The 25,910-nt window shown below is 32.3% G+C and overlaps 1 protein-coding gene and 1 long non-coding RNA gene across 2 annotated transcripts in view; one reads left to right on the top strand and one right to left on the bottom strand.

Moving 5' to 3' along the window:
- Positions 1-25,910, bottom strand: part of LOC143193098 (uncharacterized) — a 917,882-nt gene that overhangs the window by 669,527 nt on the left and 222,445 nt on the right. The window lies entirely within an intron of this gene.
- On the top strand, positions 18,257-18,806 carry LOC143193102 (uncharacterized). The gene is made up of 3 exons (XR_013004944.1): positions 18,257-18,390; positions 18,452-18,572; positions 18,684-18,806. It is a non-coding gene; the product is annotated as an uncharacterized LOC143193102 (long non-coding RNA).

Below are 25,910 nucleotides of genomic sequence, written 5' to 3'. Positions count from 1 at the left end.
CTCCGTACTATATTTCAAATAAAGTGATACAACGCGATATTCCTCTAGAACCTATAACGAGTGTAATCCAACGTGTTTGTGTGAAGTACTTCGAAAGAGTGTCAGTGCATCCCAATGTACTCGCTAATCAGCTAAATATGCGACGTGATAGTGAAGTGCGTAGACTAAAACGTTTAACACCACCTGATCTGATTACTGGACATATGTAAAGTTTAGAATAAGTCTAATTAATTAAGTTAATATTTTATACAGAAGATTGCTTAATGAAGTGATTTTCTACATGCCATGTATATATAATATAAACAGAAGAAATACTTATTGCCAATAGGGCAGATTGTGGACTCACGAAGAGTAATAAAAAAAAAAAAAAATAGCAATATTTTAGAACAAAGTAACTCACACTATCTTATAAGATTTTATAGTATTGCCAGTTTCTTCAATAGCATGTACATATTGTCCATAAAAATATATTTTATTTACTATAAATATAAATAAGAAACCCTTTAACTCTTTAATTGGAGGAATCTTTAGAATAATACAGAATAGATCATAGTATCTACTATCTAAAAATGATATTATATAATAGGTATGTTAAGTAATAATTAATGAGCTAGGATATCAGCAGGAATTATCACGCATTCACAGCATATTCAGAAAAAGATATGATTTGTTCCTAAAATAACAATGTATTAATACATCGGATTTGTATGCAGAATATATAAATATATATAAAATTATACGCAAAAAATAATTAAAAAATAATTGGATGAGGTAATGAGGATAACACAATAATTATATAAATATGAAAATAAACAAATTTTGCAACAATATTATATAGTTTTATATAGAAAACAATTTAGAATTCTTGAGGCACAAAAATACTGCGAAAAAACTCCAACAACGGAGATATAAAACGACAAATTTTTATCAGATATGTATCTCACCCTGTAAGACATATCATAATACGCGATAAACCCGGAGCTCTGATTGATGTCGTTTTTAAGGGACAATTTCTGCTATCGTGAACGTTTTTATTTAGCTCATTTCTTCTCATATTTTAATAGTATAGTTGACACTATACTATATTGTGATAGGTTGAAAACTCTTGTTTTTATCACATTATAATGTATTACACAGCATTGTTTATTATCCACCGCTTGATCAAATAATGAAGGCATACCATTCAGGAACTAGTGGATTCACCTGATTTAGCTCTGTCAGGCTTTAACAACCGTTATAAAATTTGTATTAAACAACCGTTTGGAAGACAAAACGTTAGCATTGTTTAGCAATGTTAGCAAATTATTTCATGTGAAATTTATTTTGAAAGGGATGAAATTTGGAAAAATTGATTGTCTGCAATATTTTAATTTTACTAAGTAAGAAGTAAGAAGTAGGAGGTGATCGTAGGATAAGCTGCAATTGTGGAGACAAGAGGCAGTATTCATATCAACCAATTTTCATAGTCCAATCAACTTTTCCTGTTCGAATCCCACAGGGCATAGATGTACTTTATGTTAGGGATTGTAATTATGAATGTTTATAGGCAACAGTGTAAAATCCGACATGGAATAACCCTCATAGCCAGGTGAATAACCAGATTGGGTAAGACCAAATATCTTTTGGGATAGTCTCCAAGTCAGACCCCACTTTAAGCAGCTAAATAATAATATTTAGTCCAAATAAACATTATTAGGCAAAAGGCAGACTTGAATTTTTGATTGTCTAGAATATTTTAATAATTGATTTTGACAACTGATTGTCTAGAATATTTTAATTTTACTAAGTAAGAAGTAGGAGGTGATCGTAGGATAAGCTGCTATGGTGGAGACAAGAGGCAGTATTCATATCAACCAATTTTCATAGTCCAATCAACTTTTCCTGTTCGAATCCCACAGGGCATAGATGTACTTTATGCTAGAGATTGTAATTATGAATGTCTATGGGCAACAGTGTAAAATCCGACATGGAATAACCCTCATAGCCAGGTGAATAACCAGATTGGGTAAGACCAAATATCTTTTGGGATGGTCTCCAAGTCAGACCCCACTTTAAGCAGCTAAATAATAATATTTAGTCCAAATAAACATTATTAGGCAAAAGGCAGACTTGAATTTTTGATTGTCTAGAATATTTTAATAATTGATTTTGACAACTGATTGTCTAGAATATTTTAATTTTACTAAGTAAGAAGTAAGAAGTAGGAGGTGATCGTAGTTTATTTAGTCCAAATAAACATTATTAGGCAAAAGGCAGACTTATATAATTAATTTAATTTAATGATATATGTAATTTAATTTATTAGAGAAGTAAATATATTAAATACTAATAGTTAATTTAATCATAATGAATAATATAATATGTATGGACATAATAAATTCAGGTAAATGCCAAAGCATTCAGGCAATAGACTAACTACTTACCCACGATCGACAGCACTAATTTCGTACAAAACTACCCCAACAAAATTGAGCTCCCTCTCAAAAGCTGAACGCATGTAAAACCCCAGATTACCGTCAATCTGTCATATATTTTGCGTTTTGGTAGACACCCTTCAATTTTAAACTTTATTGTATTAGAAAATTTAGAGGGGGAAGCGAAGGCTTTTCAATCTCTCTCCGTCGAAAAATCTAGTTAGATATTTAGCGACAAAGTATAATGGATTTTGATTGTAAACGAAAAGTATAACGGGAAAATGTGATCGTCAGTCTGAATACGAATTTTCGTTTGAAATATGTTTATAATACACATAACTTTATAATTAGCTAATTATACGGCCACATTTCGAACTTGTAATTACATTAGTTCCGATATGGTTGGAAAATTCCCATTTATATATTTTTTGCTGATATAACACGGGACGAGTTTGACAAGTTAGTGAGCTTTTAATAAAATATGTATTTTTCGACAAAAAAGAACTTCATTTCTCAACATAAAATCTCCTTTTAACTCAATACGTTTCGTCCAGCGTTATTCTAATTTCCTTTCAGTGATGACCTTTTCATTCAACCCATATCTTGTTGAAAACAGACAATAGTCACAGAGGACTAAATCTGGAGAATATGTTGGGTATGGTAGCAGATCGTAGCCCAATTTATGGATTGTTGCGATTGCAACTATACACGTGTGTAAGTAAGATATGATACCTTCTCAGTCTAGATGCGTACAGCCCCAGCAACCTCCTGTTCATTGTCCGATCGTCGAATATCATTTCACCGATTTTTCGGAACCACTTGTGTGGTAGAATCCCAACGGAACTCAATTAACATCTTGAAATTGATAGTGTAGAGTCTCCATAATATTTACCAAACCTCTCGTTGCCTTCTACATAACATTAAAGCCTAATTATAATGTTTTATATTATATTACATTGGTATAACATAGCGTTGGGAACTATCGAGTGAAAAAACTAGCAACTGAAAATAGTAATTACTATTTCAGTCAAATGCACACTTCCACTATTTTTCTATTCAGCGATAACAGACGGATATGTACGAATTCCTTCCTGTACTAATTTTGAGAAAGAAAAGGACGGAGATAATCGTATGATTTTCTGTGTTGTACAGATCAGTTACTTTTAAATAATTTTAAATTAACAAGTGGCGATGTGAAAAAAGGAATAGAACAATGATTTCAATCGTATTTTAATATTCGGCAAGTAACAATGACATAATAAAAGTAATAAAGTAAAAGTAACAAGTTTATGTCTATTTAATTCCAACATGTGCTTACTACTTTTTTTAACCGTGCCATATGTGAGATGGAGATATACATATATGTTTTTCTGCACTTCCTTAGGGAAAAGAAAAGGTAAGAAACAATTGCTGTAATTTATTACCTTAAAAAATCAGTTTTATTTTGACTGATGTAAAATTAGTTTTTATTCCATGTCTTTCATTTGATTGTAATGAGGAATGCAGTAATAACCACTAAATATTTGTATCGTATTTTCTCAATTATTCTTTATCAACTATTTAACCATTACACCCTTTTTAAATTCAATAATAATTTTATTTATCGTTAATAATGAATATTTTATTATTAGGAATATTATTTTTAATTGAAACTTGAATGAAAGAAGTTTTAACATTGAAAAGGCTTGAACAAACATCGAGGAATTTAGAAAATCGAAGAAGTCAATTAAGAAGATACCCAATAGTTGCCAAGATAATATAAATGGAGTCAAAATTATTTTACATTTATTTATCTTACCAATAACTAATCTTGAAAAATAGAACTCCAAAATGCTGCTAAATTAATGTAGAATATATTGTTATGTTCAATCATACTACAAACAAAATATAAAACCATATATATGTAATCATAAATTTGGCATATTATTTTTAAAGTCGCGTTTAGGACGGCAAAGATATAGAACGTAGTATGAAATCAGTCGAATGAAACTAGTAAGTCCGAAAATAGTAACTGAAAGTACACGACTGAAACGATAGTAAAAAGTAATCAATTACTAAACAGTCGATAGTTTCCAATACTAGTATAAAAATTGAAATGTTAAAAGCAGTTCTTCAAATATAAAACAATATTTTTGGTGTGTGTGATGTATGTGATTTGTGTTTAAACAAAGAACTTTTAGAAAAAAATGTCTCATAAATATCTATACTCCATATTTAATATTATATATCTGTATTTATTTATGATAATAGCTATGAATTAATCCCATATTAGTCACATAAACGTCTGCGACAATTTTATAGAACGAAATTCACAATAAATCCAACTATAATCTTTAACACTTGATCAAATAAAAAATAATAAAAGGTGAGTTTAACGCAAATGCAGTTGATGCATTCACCCGAGGGTATATTGAACCCGACGTCCCATTGTGATCTTCTCACCCTTCTCTCTGCCTCACCCCTAGTATTCCGCGCCAAGTACCAAAGCACAATTATTTTTACAAGCTCGCTATCCCGACGCCATTGTCGCACTTAAATGCAACGGGACCGATTTATAGAAAACTCAATAAAGAACTTTTCGAGGGAAATATGGCACACTGAATTGGATACAAATTTTTATTCAATGGATCATGATTTGATTGTCCCCTTATGGTAGACACACTAACCCGTTTTTGTTCAATCAAAGGTAAAGGATGGGGGAATTATCTTTAGTAAATATTGATGGTTTGATGAATGGCGTCTGTAAGTGAAGCCGTATGGTTCTAAAAATTACGACGGATGTAGCGTTTGCTTTGTTAAAAAAGCAAATAAATAAACATTGACAGGAGTACTATAATATCGGACAACCGATTAATCAAAAGAGAGAAAAGAAATCTTGAGTTTTAGATGTGCCGTTAAAAAGGATTCTGTTTCAATATATCATTAGGCACGAGATCCATCGCTAAATCTAGTTCATGCGCATTCACAAAACATGAAAAATGCAAAATATTCTTATTCAAAAGGAAAATACTTAAAGAACATTTGTCAAAATGTAGTCATTATCTTGTTAAAACAGCATTTGTAAAATTTTATTTTATTGAGATTTACTAAATATTAGAGTAAAACATATTTAGTTCTATATCTTTTAATATTAACTATCTTATACAGTATGCAGAGTAGTAATCTGTATAAAACACTGTAATATTAAATAACTAAATATCCAAAGAACATTACATCAAAAAATTATTATATCAAGTTATAGATTATGTATAATTATAAATTTATTAAGCTTTCTTAATTATGATCGCATTTTAGTTATAATTTATATCGTCTTTTGACTGAAAATGGGTGCTTCGAAATGGTAATTTTATATTTTTGGAAGAGAAAGAGTCGACCGGAGCCATGTCAGGTAAATTTGACGGTTATTTGACTTTCCAGTCAGACATTCATTCACACAATCGTAGCCATGTGGGATAGTTCGTTGTAAAGATATGAAATCATACTTTAAATTTCCATGAACTTTCTTTCTACAAATCTTGCTTTTTCAACGAATTTGCTTTCTAATAACCATTTCCTTAATGGGCGACTAAGGAGAGAGACCAATCTATCATAACATCGCCATCGAACACACATAGATGGCGATCGGCCGCAACTATTCTAGCCTCGGACAATGTCTCCTATTTTTCAGATCGCTTTATATAATTTTGATACGTTTTTTTTTTTAGCTAATCGCTGCGTCTTCTAACCGATACTCTTAGACTTTTCCCTACAAATATTTTATTTCATCTCTCATTCAAAAAACTTGTTCAAACTATTGTAATATGTATTTCTGGATTTGTTTCTCAACTGTGCACTGATTGTCGCATCTTAAACGAATAACTCTACTACAATGCATCAAGAATTGCGTTTGAAAGACCTCAAGCGTATAGATGTCAGATAAGACACTATACACAGACAGTGTCCAGTGATAAGTGGTGGAAAAAGACAGAATTTAGTTTTGATTATAATGTATCCTTTCTTCTACACGCACGTGATTCAGTCAAGGAAAAGTGCCTGCAACTTGATCGATTCGACATCTTTCCACTTTATTTTCCACATTACTGATACAAAGTAATTAAAATACTGCATTGATTATGATGTTTAATAATTGATAAAACTGATTGACCGTAAGCTTTCTGCCATATTTTCAGAATTTAATTTACAATGCTAACATCAAGCCAAACTTAAATGTTCGATATTTTTAATTACTGTAAAAATCGATACGAAACTTAAGAGGAATTGACAAAAATCGAGCATTGCAAACACATTTAGTAACAGATGAATTTCCTCAAGCTAACTACGGTTTCTAAACTATTGTCAAGTTGCATTCGAAGACCACGTATCACACTTTGTAAAAGCTTGACCGAACATATATAGCTGAACAATTTTACTTTTTTTTCAAAAATTTTCTCAATTACACTCGTTATACGATCTACTTGCATGTACAAATTGTTAAGCTGGACATATTTGCAATACTGTTCTTTTATTCAATCATTCTCAATCCATATAATTCAACAATGCAGACTATGTCCTGAATAATACTGCAAGTCTCATATCTATAATAGCGAATATAGTATTATGAAACAGATAAAATTAATGAAAAGGACTATAGCACAAAGGACATACACTGGCGGGATGCAAAAATCTTATCCACACAACAGCTATTCGGTCTTAAACACGTATATGATAGAACTGATTGACCATAAGCTTTCTGTCATATTTCAGAATTTTATTTGCAATGATAATATCAAGCCAAATTGGTTGGTTCGATATTTTTATCCACTATAAAAATCACCAAAGAAACTTGAGAGGAACTAACAAAAATGGAGCACTGTAAACACATTAAGCAACAGATTACTTTCCTCAAGTTAACCACGTTTTCTAAATTATTGTCAACTTATATTCGAGCACCACGTGTCATACTTTGTCAAAAGCTTGATCGAAATTTATAAATGAAGTTAAACAGTACGATGTACTTGTATATACAAATTGATAAACTCGATTAAGTTGCAATACTTGGGTTGAGGCGTTTTAAGAACAGCTTATCGAACAATGTGGATATGATTGGGAATATTCATGCTGGACGATAGGATGTTTTTCTCGTTGCGAAATCAATGAAATGATAAAAGAATAAACATGAATAGACTAGACTCATTTTTTGTATAATGTAGTTAATGCTAATTGATGTTAAAATCAAAGATTGGAAATTTGCTTTATTGAAAACCTAAAATATTCCATTTTTTTACAATACCTTTAATTCCTTTTATTCTTGCCTGGAGAAAGTAATTTACGTATCAAACGATCCTACCTATATGACTCAACAAATACAACATTCTCGTGTGAGAGTAGTTACTGCACTTAATACTAAATAACTCACACAGGGGCAATATCCAATAAAATAAATCATAAATGGATATGGACAAGCTCCGTTCCGACGATGCGGAGGTCCCTCAGCCTGTTGCCACCACTGCGCCACCGGCTTATTTACCCCCGCATCGGTCGGACGCAAACTTGCGGCCTAAATCCCGAAAATAAGCGGCAACCCCCTCGGTCCGCGATGCCCCATTGTCTCCGGCCCTTCGCAAACCGCCGATAATCTTTTACGTGCCTCGAGCGACGTCTGCGGTGATTAGTCGACGCTCCAATGGGATTAATCAGCAGGGACCGGTGTGTATTGCCGGCACAGTCTAAACATGATGGGATGGGCTTTGGCGCGATGCGACCAAGCTTTTCTCATGCCGTAGTTTGTCTCTTCAATGGGGATGCTTAGTATACCGGACGGGCGTCGATATAAAGTTGAGGACGAAACCCAACGTCAATATATTTTATCGAACAAAAGACTCTAGGTGTCTGAAAGACGAACAACAGAGACATTCTAAAGAAACGCTATTATATACTAGGTAAATGTCTAAATTTTTATAGAATTTTCATCAACTTACTACGATACTGGCTCATTTGGCCACATTGACTTGAACCTCCTTCTGAGGCTCCTCCCCAACTAATACACTGTTGACAAAAAGGCTCCATGATCGTGAAGAGATATCGCTAGGCTTAAATAAGCAATGTTATGATTTGACCCATATGTCATTTTATTCTATTGACATCAAGCTTCAAAGCTATACATGTTATATTTTGCAAAAGTAATACCGTCTTAGATTTACATATTTTTGAAAACGTAAGTTTCATGGCTGAAAACGTGCATTTGAGGCACGCATTACTTTTCTTATTTAATGAAAAGAAAAAAGTGGCGATTTCGATGTGCGCTCTGGAGGACCGAAAAAAATTGACGATGCGAAGCTGCAGGAATTATTAGATGAATACCCAATCCAAACTCAAAATCAATTGGCAGAAGCGATAAATGTGGCCCAATAAACGATAAGCGACCGATAATGTCGACCGAGTAATGGGAAAAATCCAAAAGAGGGGAAGATGGGTGACATACCAATTGAGTGACAGACAAATTAGAAATTGTCTGTGAAATGCTATTTCACAGGTGTGGTCGGAAGTCCTTTCTGCATCAAATAGTGACCGGTGATGATTATTTTGAAAAACCCTAAGCGCAAAAAATCATAGTTCATCATCTGGCGAAGCTGGCCGATCAACTGCAAGGCCAAATTGTTTTGGTAGCAAGACAATGCGCTTTGTTTGGTGGGACCAGAGTGCCGTGGTGTGTTACGAACTGTTGATACCTAGTGATCGCTACCGGCAATAAATGATCACTGTGAACCATGTATTGAAAATCCAACCAGAGTGGACCCGAAGACATGGTGCACAGCATGATAACGCGCCATCTAATAAAGCAAAGCCAGTCAAGGAAGCGCCGAGAGTATGTGTATGAGACGAACCAAACCAAACCAATTGTTGCAACTCATTCCGGTATACCAACTTGGATTTAGAAGTACTTACAATTTACAAGAACTACTACAAATTTTTACAAGAACTACTACAAATTTTTACAAGAACACTTGGCAATTAAACAAGTACACCCTACGAATATAATTGAGAAAATGAAAAAAAAAGAAGGAAAATTGTTCAGCTATATATCTAAACGTGGCTCAAACATTTGATAAAGTATGGACTACGGTTTTGAATACAAGCTAACTACGGTTTCTAAAATATTGTCAAGTTGCATTCCAAGACCACGTACCACACTTTGTAAAAGGGCTTGGCCGAGGTCTACCAATATAGCTGAACCATTTTACTTTTCTTCAAAAATTTTCTCAATTACATTCGTAATACGATCTACTTGTATGTACAAATTGATAAGCTAGAGTGATATGCAATACAGTTCTTTTATTCAATCCTTCTCAAGCCATATAACTCAATAATGCAGACTATGTCTTGAATAATACTACAAGTCTCAGATCTATACCAGCGAATATAGCATTATGAAGCAGAGAAAAAATCAATGAAAAGGACTATCCATAAACTGGCGGGATGCAAAAATTTTATCTACGCAACAGCTATTCGGTCTTCACTACACGTATATGATAGAGTTTGTTGACCATAAGCTTTCTGCCATATTTCAGAATTTTATTTTCAATGATAATATCTAGCAAAATTGGTTTGTTCGATATTGTTGCCCATTGTAAAAATCACCAACGAAACTTGAGAGGAATATCAAAAAATAGAGCAATATCAACACATTAAACAACACATGACTTTCCTCAAGTTAACTACTTTTTACAAGATTTAGAAGTACTTACAATTTACAAGAATTACTACAAATTTTTACAAGAACACTTACAATTAAACAAGTACACCCTACGTATGTAATTGAGAAAATGAAAAAAAAAGGAAAATTGTTCAGCTATGTATCTAAACGTGGCTCAAGTATGGACCAATCATTTGATAAAGTATGGTTTACGGCTTTGAATACAAGCTGATAATTCTCAAATCCTGCATTTACATATATCGTCACTTCATTTATGCGTATTTTTGGACAAATATTGTATTTATTCTATACCAGTAATATTCTTAAATGCTGCGAGTGTTAATGACCACGTTTGCTGATGATATTGCCTTACTCGCTACAAATAACAATATTAAAACAACTGTAAAAATATATCAAACTGTCAATAACTTAGAATTTGAAGTGCAAATTTGTAAATAAAATTAAATGCTACGAATTCTACACCTGAGAATTTCACATAATATTTCATAAAAATAGATTACATACCAATAATAATTGGTTCTAGAGTAATTCCTTATGCGAATACAGCAAAATACTTGGGCATGACACTAGAAACGAAACTCAAGTGGAAAAAGGATCTTAAAAGGAAAGGAGCAGACTTTTGTATGATACTTAAGCGATTTGTGAAATAAAAACAAGTGAGATTACGTGAATACAAAAATGTCGAAGTACTACAGTGGACAAACCTAGAGGTTCAAGAGACAAAAATCCTTTGAATTGCTATACTTGTTAGTTTGGTTTCTCCAGTGGTACTTATCGTTTCTGCCACTTGGCCCACTCTTCTTACCATACCCCTCGTGAGATTTTACGAAGGCTCTGTCGTTATTCTCGTTGGTAGATTCACTTATACTGCTCTATTCTTCAATCTCCCAAAAATCGATGGCTACACCATTGAATTATAAAATATAGAATGCGCTATTTATCTAGTTGCTGACATAAACCGATCAACATCAACATGTGCTATGCAATTTGGGAAAGAAAAAGACTGTCCATCTTATTAGTCGGAAAAACTGATAAAAGAAAAACTGGTTTTATCTTGCCTGAACTCAAGACACTTCCGCGTCGAATTTATTAAAGCCGGTGTTCGTTCTGGTCCTTCGAGCTATGCCCATATTGAGGGTGCATGGGGTATTTATGTTAGTGGAAAATGCGGTTTTCCAATTTATGTCGACGTGAAATTGACCAGACCGATGACAATCGAGAAAAATTCAATCTGAATGAGGAAAGAAAGCGATTTTACTCCTGCAGTATTTTAATACAGTATAGCTATTCGAGGGAATTGATATTAAATTTATTAAACGTTGACAGTCACCAACAGATAAACTAAGTAAATTTAACTTAAAAATAAAATTATATGACGTTTTTATTTCAATTTCTAAATATATGATATGGAAAATAAACGTGGATTACTGTAAATTAGTTTTATGGGTTGCACATTAGACATTATAGTTTATATTAAATGGTATATGGCATTTGTGTAATTATATTCATATTGTGTGTAACTTGAATTCATTGAATTTACCGGAACAGATATGCATATATAGAAGAAAAGAAATAACTGGTTAGGAAAGGAAAATAAGTTGATGTTGGATTGATAACTGTTTCGCAGTAATTGTTGAAAAAGTTACTGTTTTACATAATTGAGTGGACTTTGGGTATAAGAATCGCAATTCGTGCTGTAAGATCACCAAATGTGAATTGAAATTGATAAGGAACTCCTCTAGAAAATTGGAATTTCGAAATTTGAATAACATTTCTTGTTCGTGGATTCGTAGTTTAAACTTCGTAGTTAGAGCTGTAAAGGCGGTGTAGGTGTAGGGCACCCTAAAGCGTACTTCAGTTTCTGGGAACTCTGAACAAGTTTCCATCATTCAATCAAGACTATCGCCAAAAGCAAATTGTAGTAGCTGAACCCTGAATTATTACAATTTTACGACATTAAAATATTAAACTTACAGTGTAAGCCTTCTCTTTATATTAGCATAGAATTAGATTATCAGTATTGTTTGTACCCTTAATTCATCAAATCTTCTTTTTACGGAATATAGTACGTATGAAAATTTTAATGCACCGAATTTATATATGTTTTCAATCATACAAATTTTTATGTTATCCTTTTTATATTATTCAAAATTTAAAATATATTTTGTCTTGTTTTTGTAGTTACTACTTTAATATTTTTAGATAATCTCCACACGTACAAAACTAGTTCGAATTGATAGTAAGAGAAAGAAAAGGGTAAACGAAATTTCACTAATATAAAAACACATTGGGGATAAAACAAATAATGAAAATATTTTAAAACATGAACATATGTTAGGAATATTACTTTAATTATTCAAAATATTACTGTAAATTAACATAAACTGTATCATGTAATGCACACTATATTCCATGTAAGTCAGCAAATATCTGCGAATCCGGATGAATACGTTAGTGTTATAGGAATTATATTCAGTTTAGCTTGATTAGTCGAGCATAGCAAGTTTTACTTTTAATATTAAAGTAATATATTAATAATACATATAGGAATTGTCAGTATTGCGGTGGTTACAATGAGAAAATCACTACCACGAATACGCCAGTTGAAATTAAAAATATGTTAAAACATTCCTAGAACCTTGTCACAGCTACCTACCGTCTCTAATTGTGACTATAAACTATTCTCGAGTCCACATAAACATACACAAAAAATGTAATCAAACTCGCTGGAAAATGGTACTATGAAGTAAAATATAATTTTGAAACATCTCAAATGCGCCAAAGTAAGTCAGGAGTAACACAAGACAGCATATTCTGAGTCCTATTCTTTATCTATAATTCATAGCAGATATACCCAGTCTTGCTTATACCACTATAGCAACGTATGCAGATGATACCGCAATTCTTCCAACACGTCATAATCATGACTCCGCATTCGAAAGACTCCAATTACATCTGACTATGATGGAAGCATGGTTCGAGCAGTGGCTATATATGAAAGCCAATACAGATAGGTCGGATTAAGTAACTTTGACAAACGGAAGAAAATCCTGCCCACCAGTGAAACTTTGTAATTTTGACTGACACCTCACTTGGCGCAAATACATATGGACCAAAAAAAAATTGTACTGCATGCTCTGGAGCATGTACTGGCCTAAGAGATGTACGTCACAGTTATTAGACGCCAGTAAAGTGGCCATTTATAATGCTATACTGAGGCCTATTTTGAAGCAAATGATAAATCGTACTACAAAATGGTATCGAAAAGTTGGAGGGTCACTGTAATCAGTGTATCACCCTTGGAGGGAATTATGTTGATAAAAAAAAATTGCCAAAAAAATGTGTTTTACTATGGTGGGCCGGGGACTTCTCAATTGAGATGTTACATAATCGTTTTAAGAGTTCAATATATACACATGGATAGGATAATATATATATATATATATATATATATATATATATATATATATATATATAAAGATATGTGGTATATATTGTTTGTTGCTATAGTTAAAGCCATCAAATATAATATTATGATGATATGATATGTCTGAAAATATAGAAAAGAAATATTTTTGTGTGCAATATTTGTTTTACATTACACAAAAGCAACTTTGTATATTATTTATATATATGGTTACTAAAGAACTCTGGATAGACAATAGCATTATGGAGACTAACAAGAAAGAGTATCTGCCAGTTCTCAAAGTTTTATCATCGCATCTAAAAATATCTAATACGTCATTCCTAATTCCAGAACGACGTAGCGAGTAATCCCGTTAAGTCCAACAAAACTGAACCGATTCCGAATGACCAATCGGCAGCCATATCCATAACATCTCGGACCATATCGGACTGATTGGATTATTATGCCGAAAGGGTCCCGATAAATGAGAAGCGGCGGTTCCGGTTTGGCGATCGTGGATCGGTTGGCCGGTGAATAGTCCGAGAAGTTCGCTGATTAATGATGGAAAATTTCGAGGCGAATCGAAGCGTGTGCGGCTAGGCCTGGACAACAACAGTAATGGTTAATATAGTGTGCTGGCCTGATTCTGTTGCATTTAGTTTCGTGATTAAGCCGCGATCGTAAGTTATCTCGTACTGCGCTTGCAGAATAGTTGATAATAATGATTATGTATAGCTGACCGGATGTGGTTATAAAGTAACAAAACTGATGCAACAATCGACGAGGTGATGCGTACACTTCTTGTGATATGTCCGTATGTATATTTTTGTTAAAGAAATTAAAAGGGTTTCAAGTAGTATTGGAAACTATCGACTGAAAATAGTGTAAAAGCGAATTATTTTTTAATATAGTTTTTTAAATTCATCTCCAAAATAACGAACAAAAAAGAAACACTTGTGGTTCGAGGAGTTGGATATCCCAGAATTGATCGTTAGAAAGTTTACGTTAACGGTAAAACATCGAACATATTTTAAGGGTAATTTGATATTTTATTGGTGCGTTTATGTTTCTGGGAAAATTAAGATAACGGTAGAGAAACTAAAAGGGCGAGGTTCTCACCTCTGTTCGATTGGGATCTGCCACCCTTGCAGACACAAAAACATTTGCCATAATTGGCAACATGTTTAGCCACCTCCCCGAACTGCAGTTGCCAAATGTGATTACTTAACATGCCCAAGGGCTTTTCAAGCTCTACGAAAGTTCATTTATGCAGCCACGACCGTCAGAGTAACTACGTTTTTAATATCGCGCCGATTATACAGTGTTTTATGCTGCACAACCCGAGTTCTTCAAAATGGTGAGTTTTTCACAGAGTATTCCAGTTTTCTTTTTATATTAATTCTATTCATTTATATATTCAGTTATCTATTCATTTATCTATTCAATTATCAATTTATTCTGAACATTCTCCGCTATTTATTTATTTAATTATTATAACTCATAATCACTATAAATCAAAGATAATAATTTTATGGTTGCAACTGTAAATATAAATTGCAGCTATCTTATAAACCAGAGGCTAATGCCAAAGCGGCCAAAGTTTCTGATGTGTAGTTACGATCTATGGATAATTTGAAGCATACATAAATGCCACCGAAAGTGGTTTCTACTCGCTCTTAGATATACTCGCTCGATAGCACCGTACCTAGCATGTGGCTTTTAGCTTTCTCTCTTGTACGCGTTGCACGTCCATTATAGCTGGCGCTGGAGAAGTGAGTGCACTAGTAACAGTACTGTTCATTTGTTAATTTGTTTATTTATTTTAAAAATTTAGCTTAATCCTAGCGAGGCCTACAAACCTTAGTGACAGTAGATCTCGCGCGTTATCCCTTGATCTCATTGCACGTCATTATTGTTAGTGTTAGGATATAAGCTGGTCCGTCGCGTGCTGTCCCTTCGTACCGTGTGCACATGACATACTTCATCCAAGCACAGTTTATCATTGCTATCAGATATCGCAATTGTCTTTCATCATTATTCTCTAATGATACGTTTAGGCCATGTTATCACTATCGGCATTGAAAACTCCTAAAAAACCGACGTACAAATTCAATTACCAGTCAATTGGCCTTAATTATTAGTATCATCATCGTTGATTAACATTGTTGGTTGATTAACCTGGCTGATAATTCCTTCAATAATTATACAGCTGATTTAAGTTTTTATATCTTACTCTTATTCTCGAAAATTGGTTGCTCAGATGCTTTTTTTAATCTATTTCGGAACTGTCGGCCGACTATTTCCTCAATAAACGTTTACCTGTTTACTTTTAGTTTAATCGATTTATTGTTGTTTGTAAGTACTTTATATGATGTTTGTTTTGATTGTGTATATATTTTCTTGTAACTAAAATAAACAAATATCCTTTAAAAATAATTTATGTTTTTTGTTTTCGCCCACATAATAAAATTCGTTATGTTTTGACTAGTAATCCAACGCTTCCAAAACTAAGTCCTTCGATTAATTAGCAATGCTTATCGTTGCGTAACAAACGAAGCACGATGACCTCGAGTTCAAATAGATTTCCGAAGTTATACAAGATTTCGCCTAAAAACATGAAATAAGGTTACTAAATCATAGCAAAGTGGAAACAATACAGCTACTAGACAACACAGAAAATTAGAAGACTAAAGCGAACCAAACCACACGAACTTGTATGGTGTATAACTGTTAATTTTGACTTTAGCTTAAGTAGCCTAATTTAATTATTATTTATCTCGCATTTGACTTGCTTGTGTATTAATGCACAAAATAAGAAAACAATAGTAATAAAAATATACTAATGATACTAGCATATCTAATCTAAGATGTAATGAATTATTTGAAACATATTTGATAGGCTAGATCAATAGGATATTGATTTAACTGTTCCTGAGGACAAAAGTTTATCAGCATTACTATCTTCTCACTTAAATCCATAAAAAAATAATTTGAAAAAAATTAATAAAATATCTGTAATTATCAACACTTGTATCATAACAAGTATAAATATCTGATTATTTCTATCTGATTCTATATGAACTTTATTTTCGACTAAGATTAAATTTATGTTACAAGAATCAAGGTTTTTAGCTCTGAATCAGTGAGGAACAGGTACGCTCACAGAAGAAACATTCTAGCACTATTTTGAATGAAGAAGTGCATACTTTCTGAAATTGTGTTATTATTCTGTAGCTATAGGATGAAATCGTACCATAAAAAAACTTAAATTTCCATATATATTCCATGGCATATAACGATTATTATGATGCTGAAATAAAGAATACATAGGCATAGTCGAAATAACTGCAGTATGGAAAATTGCATAAAAATCAAAACTGATATTATATCATATATCAGTTAAATAAGTCTATTTAGATTAAAATTCAGACAATTACTTTATACATTATATAAAAGTTATATTAAAGGTACTAACAAATCCTGTCGATATCGATTGTACAGTTAACATTTGAATTGCCTTTCCTATGCTTGACATATGCTATTGACAGATCTGTACGTTAATGTTTATTAATTTATAAGCTTAACTGCCTATTCGAATTCGAAGCGAACTCAATATCTCATTTTGTAGACAACTTTGCAGCGTTTTAGTAAGGAATAAAAATGTCAAATAAACATGAGCGTGGTTACTTATATTTCTGTTCTAATATCAAAAAACAAATGTCGATAAACACATTTTTTCGAAATATTCTCCATAAAAATCAATGCATTATTCGATGCATTACCTCTCTGATTGAGATAACTCCAAAATAGTCGTTTTAATTACATCAGCCGCTTTTTCAAACGTCGAAAATCACTGACCAAGGTAATTTGTTTTTAATGTGTTACCAATTTCACCAATTCGATGTTTTGGAGAGCGATTAAACCGATTAACGCTTACATTGTCGTGATGGAGAATGATTCGCCTTTTCTTAGACTTTTTCCAAATTGACCCAAAAACTTCTGGCCAACAAATTATTACCATATAAATACAATATTCTGAATGCTATACACCACCAATATATACCATTCAGATATGAACGGTCTACGTTGCTCTAACATCTTTATCGCTATGTCACCGATAATGCCACAAAAACGGAGAACTATTTGCTTGCTTCTTTCGACCTTCTTGGACTAAGTTTTTGTTAAATTTGGCTTGCCTTGGAAAACCCATACAGCAAATTTATGTTTTGTTTCAGACTCATAAGCATATAATCATAATTCGTCGAATTTGATGATATTTTCTGAGAGTGTGTCAGAATCTACGACATCCAAAGCAAATAAATCTTCTAACGATAAAATTGTCATATAACTCCTCAATCTGACTGTATATTGCATGAAACTTTTTATTTAGAAGATCACATACAGCATCAGCGTTTCCTGATAGTAGAACCGAATTTGAAAAATTTTCACTATAGAATAAATAAATTTAGAAGTGAAAGTTATATGGAAAAATCGGGCCCCACGTTTAAGCTTTTCGGAATCCCCGTTACGCGACCAAATGTAAATGAAAAATGCAACAGCTATATGTGTGTTTCTCTCTAGTTTGGCCTCGGTATTAATAATTCTAACCTAAGCAGTTAACGGCCATTTTTAGGTGATATAATTTGTGTTGTTTATTTACGTAAAGTTTTTCGGTATGTGTTTTCATATATATTTGACAATTACTTTAGATTATTTTGTGTATTTTAATTTATTAGTGTAATAAAAAGATATCCTTAAGGGGATCTCTTATGATTTATGATCTCCTATGAAAGTCCACGAAAGTTTTAATCAGTTTAAATATGAAGACTATAGACCAAAATGTGGAAAGTAATATGTATTGTAATAGTATTTATATAGTAAGTATTTTGTTAAATAGTAATGATTTATTGCATTGAAGTAATTAAGCAATATTTATAGAGATTCTTTACCTTTACTACAAGACAAGGAAAATATGCCCCCAATGGCAATATTACAATCACATAAGGTTTTGAGACTGATAGATATGTAGGAGAATCTTCTACCCCAACAAGACCCAAAAGTAAGTATATAATAAGAAACATATGTTTATTATCAGAGAATGGGGGTTCTAACTTGAAATTTATATGTTCATTTACATGTAACTCAGCATGTTCCATCAGTTTCGTTTCAGGTTGGATGAAAAACTAATGGCTTTATCCTTATTGAAATGCAGTGGCAGATAATATAAACTGTTATCGAAGATATTCTGCTTGCCGTCTAGAAGAACATTAATGCAGATACTGAATAAGGTTCCTTTTTGCTGCTGGAGTAGTAACCTCTAATTTTTGTCGTTAGTTCAGAAACTTGACTGTATAGACCGAAGTGCGGTAGTCATATTTGATAAAATGTACCTCAATTTAGGTAGGTTGTTAATTTAGCAGATTATAAAAAATAATACAACAGAATCATTAAATGTTTGTTTTAAATATTATAGAGAAGATAATATCAGTAGATTACGTGTTTTGGGTAGTGGAGATATCTCTGTGATTATATCAATGTCTTTATGGTCATGGAAAACTAATGTAATTGTAATATATCAATGAAATATATTTAAATGTATTTATTTTTTTACTTTCTCAGTAAAATTAAAAGAATGTTTTTTAATTTCCTGCTAAAATTTTTTACTATACATTTTTAAATTTTCCGCTTAAATTTTTAAAATTCCCGCTAAACATTTTTAAATTTCCCGCCGTAACTAACTGTCATACGGCGCATGCGCAAGCGCACTCACACGGGGATTCCGAGCGTAACTTAGAACCAATTTTAACAAAGGAGATGCGCTTCTAAGTTTCTTTATTCTATGACTTTCACGTACAAATTTAGAATAAAGATGACAGATGGCATCTGTCGGCATCATCAGAGATATAAATAAGAACCTTCGTAAATATAGCTTTCTCTATTGAAAATACGATTGACCAATAAATAAATGATGTTAAACGAGTATGTATCACTATCATATAGATATTTAAATACTGCAAATTACTGACCCGCTATCAGACCAACAATTAACATCTTGATTAGTATTAAATAATATCCAGACTATTATCCCGTTAATTAGTCAGTAATTAATTAATTAGAATAACTAGTTGAAAACACGAATCAGCGCTTGCTATAAATAATTTAATCCACAAATAATTAATTTTTAATTTGATATGCAAACTACATTAACTATGTATAATTGATTGCTATATAGAGTCTAATAAAATTGATAGTATACATTTTAATTAACAAATTAAAGGTTAACAAATTAAAATATGAAATAAAGTAAAATATGATTTAAAAATGCAAATTACGTAAATACGGAATATCTAGATGTATAAATCCTAAAAGTCCCTCAAACAAAGGATCATAAATTTAATTGAAATTCATCAACGTCGTTTATTACCAATAAATCAAAAATGTATCTATGCTATCGTGCTATAACTAGCAATTCAGTTAAAGTGTTTCAGGCAGAGTTATCAGAATCCTGCCCTTCACCTAAATTATATATGTCAACTTAATACGTGGGATCCTAGAAGGATTAGTCCTTAGATTGATTCAAATCCTGTTTAGTTTTGTTATTACGGGTCAATATAATGCGATATTTAGTAAGTTTATATCCGTATAATATTATTTCGGATGGTATGAGGGCTATGTGGGTATATTTGAATGTTAATAATAACTTTTAATCAGTATAGAGATCGTTCTGATATTAGATTGCTCGGGTGCAAAAGGGTTCGAGCATAAGGACAAATAGTTTGTTGAAGTTAATAGGTTTGCTTTTTAGATGGTGGCGTATATTCTGTAAGCCAAAAGTTTTGGGTTTTAATTAAAATTAGGTTAGTTTTTATTACGATTTCTGTTGTTCTACTTGCTTATATTAAACGATAAATTCGATCATAAATTGTTAGTTAATTCGGACACCATTTTACTACAAATGTAAAAAAGTGGAATTAAGGTTTAGAAATGAAGGTCTATGATATATGCCCTGATGAATATGAAGTAATTGTTACTATATAGCCATAAACATGTTGAAATAGGGTCATTATATAATTATTTTCTCATACCGTTTTAATCAATAATAATTTTCCATTTTCTGATAAAACCATAATTACACTGGACAAAAAAAGACTTCGTAAAAGAACTTGATGAAGTATTGCAATTGAATATGCTCTTATACATTTGCAACGCTGATATTAAAATAATCTTCAAAATTGTAATTTCTTCGTTTAATTTACTTAAATATAAGGCATTTTGGGACAAAACCGGAGACACTTTTTCTTTCCAGACCTACTAAAACGTTAAATATGAGATAAATAATCATACAAAATCGAAACGCACCAAATATTTCAGACATATGCAAAGGACGGGATGCGAAATTGATGATTAAAAAACGTGAAGTGACGTCAATGCTACGTAACGCTTCTAATTGATTGACTTGATGACTTTTATTTTATTTGACTTTGATTAATACATTATTAAATTTTGTGCTATTGTTTCTAAAACGTTCTAAATTTACTAAAATCTTAGTAATCACTTTTTTAAATTAAAAATAAATGTTTTCTTTTAATGTCTCTAAACTGTTTTATCATAAGTCAATATTTCTATGATTTTCTATTCATTCTGTCATTACTGTTCATTCTGGTCATTTTCTTTTTAATAATCTGTTTCAATAGCAATAGTTGTTTAAGCAGCCCATTAAAACCCTTACTAGGCGCCAATGCGGGCTTTATAACCCTTTATGAACTTTCTCCGCATACAACCATAACATTTTTAACAAGTTCTTTTTCCAGGATGGCCCACAATCTTTTGTTTCAAAAATGATATAAATCCGTTTCGTTTCAGCACTTATTCGCAAAATCATAACACAGCTCATAAAATTATATAAGTATAAGGCTCTTGATACTAAAGCTCTTAGCCATCCAGAAAAATATCGATATTTCGATTTATAGATATTTTAAAAAATATCGAAAGTTAAAATTAACACTTATACACCATACAGGTCCGTGTGGTATAGTTCGCTTCAGTGTTCTGATTTTCTGTGTTGTCTAGTAGCTGTACTGCTTCCACTTCGCTATGATTTAGTAACCTACTTTCATGTATTCAGGCGAAATCTTGGATAATTTCATAAAATCGATTTGAACTCGAGGACATCGTGCAGTCCTTCGTTTCTTTATATATATGTTGGGGGTATATTCCGACTAACTAGCATAATTCTATGATATGCAGTCCGATCTGCCCCGATATTTCTCAACTTGTGTCAAATATGTTTCCGGTTTAACCTACCACCAAAATAAATGTCTACGCATTTATTTTCTTTCGCTAATTACGTGGATCATAGGTGAAAAATCTAGATTCTCAAAACGAAAAGAGTTTTGGGTCTTTAAATGGCTATTATTATAGGATAAATTTACGATACCGTATAGTTTCACACTATATTTTTACATATTAAAATTGTAACGGAAAGCTTTTTCACGCCTTCTCTGTTAATTTCTTAGTTTCAGTAATCAGAATCAAATTTAGGCAGTTAACCGAAAGTCAATATTGAATGACTGATTTTTAGTGTTTTTGTTCGATTTTGATGAGGAGGACACTCTGGAGTATCGGTCTTATATCGAGCATAAATATCAATATTTTCTCGTTAAAAATTGTTTTGTAGTAACGTTTTGTTCAGTAGTGATTTCAGTAGATTAAATATATTATCTTATTCAACAAGTGACCGGCCTTAAAAACGTAATTATTTCTTTCAAAATTCTTTCAGTAAACCTACTATCCCTAAAATATGATGAAATTGAAAGACTATTAAAGAATATTAAATTTAGAAACACAATAACGTTAAACTAAATTTAAAAAAATACCTTTGTATTTGGAATATTCCATGAACTGCCCTTCAAATACGCTATAGTGTGGTTTCAGTCTACAATGTATTTTATTCTATGTGTTGTACATCGATAACATCTACATTTTCCCATCTTTTAGGATTCCGTCTCAAAAGAACGATGTATCTTTTAAAGGTATCATAAGAAATGAAGCACAGATGGAACAAGGTGTGGATAATATAATAGGTGAGGTAACACTTCCCATTTTAATGTTCCAAATACGTTTTCACAGGTTTGGCAATATGTGGTTGAGCCTGGCGCCTTTGTCCTGGTGCTTTTCACGTTGAGCTCGGTTCAAATGCATAAATTGGAGTAGATAGCGATTCTCTCGCTTTTTTTTGGCTGTTCAGAACGATCTTTGCCTTCGGTGTCAAAATCACCGCTTTTAAAACATCGAAACCGGTACTCACATATTGAAATCGATGGAGCATGGTTGCTATAAGCTTCACAGAGCGTGCGAGGACAGATGCCTTTTTGTCAAATTAAAGTCAAAACTTCCTCAAATGTGTTTTACTTGGCACACATTTTCAACCAAATAAAACAATACTTTGTTCAAATTTTGCTGAAATGATACATAGTAAAAAGTGAAGCTCATCTATGAGGTTTTAATTTAAAATTGGTTACCACTGTACTGGATGCGATTTAATATCCACTAACACCATCTATTGTAAATTGTTTAAAATTAAATTATATCATTGAAACAAATTCACTAAAATAGGGAAATATATAATAATAATTGTATATAAATTTTTTTATAATATTAATACTGTTTTATAACATGAGTGCAATTTTCATAGGGTTTACGAAAATAGTGATAAGAAAAACTAAATAGAAGTTTGTTTGCTCAACATATCAAATAGTTTAGTTAACTGACAGTCCAACTAGGCTTCACATATGGCCACCTAGTTCATTTCCCACTGCTCCACCCCGGATATGTCACATATCCTGCCGTCCTGCGGGCTTAGGGTGATCCCAACTGCCTGGATTTAAGACGTGTAATTGGGGATTAAGCTGGATAGCCGGGAACGATTATATTCGCAAAATTAAGGACTTAGTCGGGTCGTCCGGAAATTAATATTTACTCTAGTTTTTACCGGAGCCGGTCCGGATTGCTCCGGAATCCGGGGACTGGCGGCGATAGTGCCGGCCGGAAAGCCGTTTTTAATGGCGAACTGGTGACGTAAGTCGTCCAGACATAACGTCATAGTATAATAAATTTTGGACAATCGACAGATGCTTTGTATCCATTATAAACGTACATTAATATTTCCGGTTAATTTAAATATGCACAGAATGCATAAAAAATAAATTACTTAAAATATATTAATAGATTTAGAAAAAGTATATTATCGTTTTTACTTATTTGCGCTTTCAATAAATTTATTGTTATTGTTATAATCCAAAATTTACCTTGAAAATCCAAATATTAAAATACGAAGGGGAATCAAATATAAACGGTAATTTTATTATTTTGCTTAGCACGTAATTCCGATCTAGAGGATTCGGTACTCGAGTGTTCTTTGTGGATTTTATCCACAGTAAAGCCATTACTGAGCGCGAGGTACCTTCGCATGTTGCACGATCCATCACCATAAAGTTTTTAAGCAATTAACGTGTTAAACAATCGGAAATTTTAATTTCTTTGAAGGCATAATTTGGGGATGCTGCATTGACTAAGGATTGAAAAAATCTCATCAGAATAAAGTATCGAAAGAAGTATGTAGGGCAATTGGCTGACAACGCGCCCTCAAATTTTTTATGAAGAAGGAATATTTAAGCTGTCAAATCGGTGAAAAAACTGAAAAATGTTAAATGTTTAGTTTGTGTAATAGTAAATAATTAAAGTAAAAAATATTAAATTAAAGTAAATACCATTGATCAGTAAATTAATTTTATAAAATTACTGTTTATATTTGATTCTCCCTCCTATATATTAAAATAAAAAATTAATGAACAGTGGTAGCCTCAGAGAATTTTAAACATAACAGTTGAAACATTGAGCTGGTTTGGTTGGCGCAGTGGTCAAGGCAACTATTACGACAATCACGGGTTCGTCTCCTACTGGGGCATAAAATTCTATAAGGAAAAAGATTCCGGTAACACCGTCCACCTGGCTGGGTAAGACCGGATGTTTTCTGGGATGACTTCTAAGTTAGTCATTGGTGAGCCGGTAGGTTTAATGCCAAGAACCGTGGTTTGGAATCCCCATTAAGCAGTAGGCCCACCCCAGATAAACTCTAAATGATAAAAACAAGAATAAAATATACAAAAAAAAACAATGCTGACCTAACTTTAAGTATTTTTTATGTTTTCAGCAACACAATTGACAATCCTATCAATGTGTGGCATTTTGCTTGACTGTTGATCAAACTCGTCGATATCTCCAACATTTTTTAAAGGAGGAATTCAAGGATGCAAAGATGAAGCAGTGAATAACTATTTGGGTTTTAACATATACTGTAGTAGATATATTATAAGAATCATTTGACATTTTCAAATAGACCTTGTTTTGCTGAACAAATATTAACCAGAGTTTAGCGTTATTACGGCTTTAAAAGTTTTTATCTCTGGCGAATCTTTCGATTGGTAATAGAACCATCAGTATAAAAAAGGCAAATATTCCTTCAAATTTTAAAAAAGAGAAAGATAAGAAAAGAGAAATTATTTATGAAAAGATTTAGTGGATACAATACTTCAACAAGTGCGCGAAGAAAGAAGTTGAAACGAGCAGGCAGTATTTATTTTGATTTTCCTTCTGTTTTTTACTGTATACCTTCACAATGGACAGTTGACATTCAGGCATCTTACGATGGTCGCACGCGAATACGAAATTATATGCAGAATTCATTTGATGTCTGTGCCGGTGTTCGCCAAGGAGATGTCGTCTCTACATTGCTTCCCAACATAGTGTATATAATTAAGCGAATTTTTTCGAAAGCGTATTCTGGCAATCATTTGTATTGTTCCTGAGATGGGCCTTGAAGTTTTTCCAAAGCGATGCTTAAGACGAATTCTTCTTGTTTCTTTCCGTGTTCATGTTATAAATGATTTGGTTTAAATGGTTTGAACATACCTATCAAATAAAAGATTAACGAATTCGGCACATACTTCTAGGGCGAAATAGATTTTTAAATGAAAGAATATTGAACGAAAGAACAGTTCATAGAAAGAAATCTTTTAAATACCAAACTAACATTATATAATATTGCGGCTGATTACGATGGCAAGATTTAGAAACTGAAGTTTTGTGGTACCTATAACAGGATTTATAAAGATAATAACGATGAAGTGATTCATGAAACAACATGTTATAAGTAATATTTGAGTAAAATATTTATTTAATGACAGCATTTGATCAACAGAGATCACAATCATTTGATAACAATTATAGAGAGAAAAAACATACTACCAACATACAAATTTGGGTTTATTAACAAACATTCCAAAAAGATGTAGTTGAAAAAGTCTATAAAGGTAAAAAGGTGCGTTCAGCTATATTC

Source organism: Rhynchophorus ferrugineus, unplaced genomic scaffold, assembly GCF_030347505.1.
Source record: "Rhynchophorus ferrugineus isolate W39M unplaced genomic scaffold, kcgeb_rfMv2 rfM3, whole genome shotgun sequence".
Classification (NCBI taxonomy): Eukaryota; Metazoa; Arthropoda; class Insecta; order Coleoptera; family Curculionidae; genus Rhynchophorus; species Rhynchophorus ferrugineus.
Note: the sequence above shows the minus strand (reverse complement) of the source record. Positions and strands in the feature narration are given on the sequence as shown.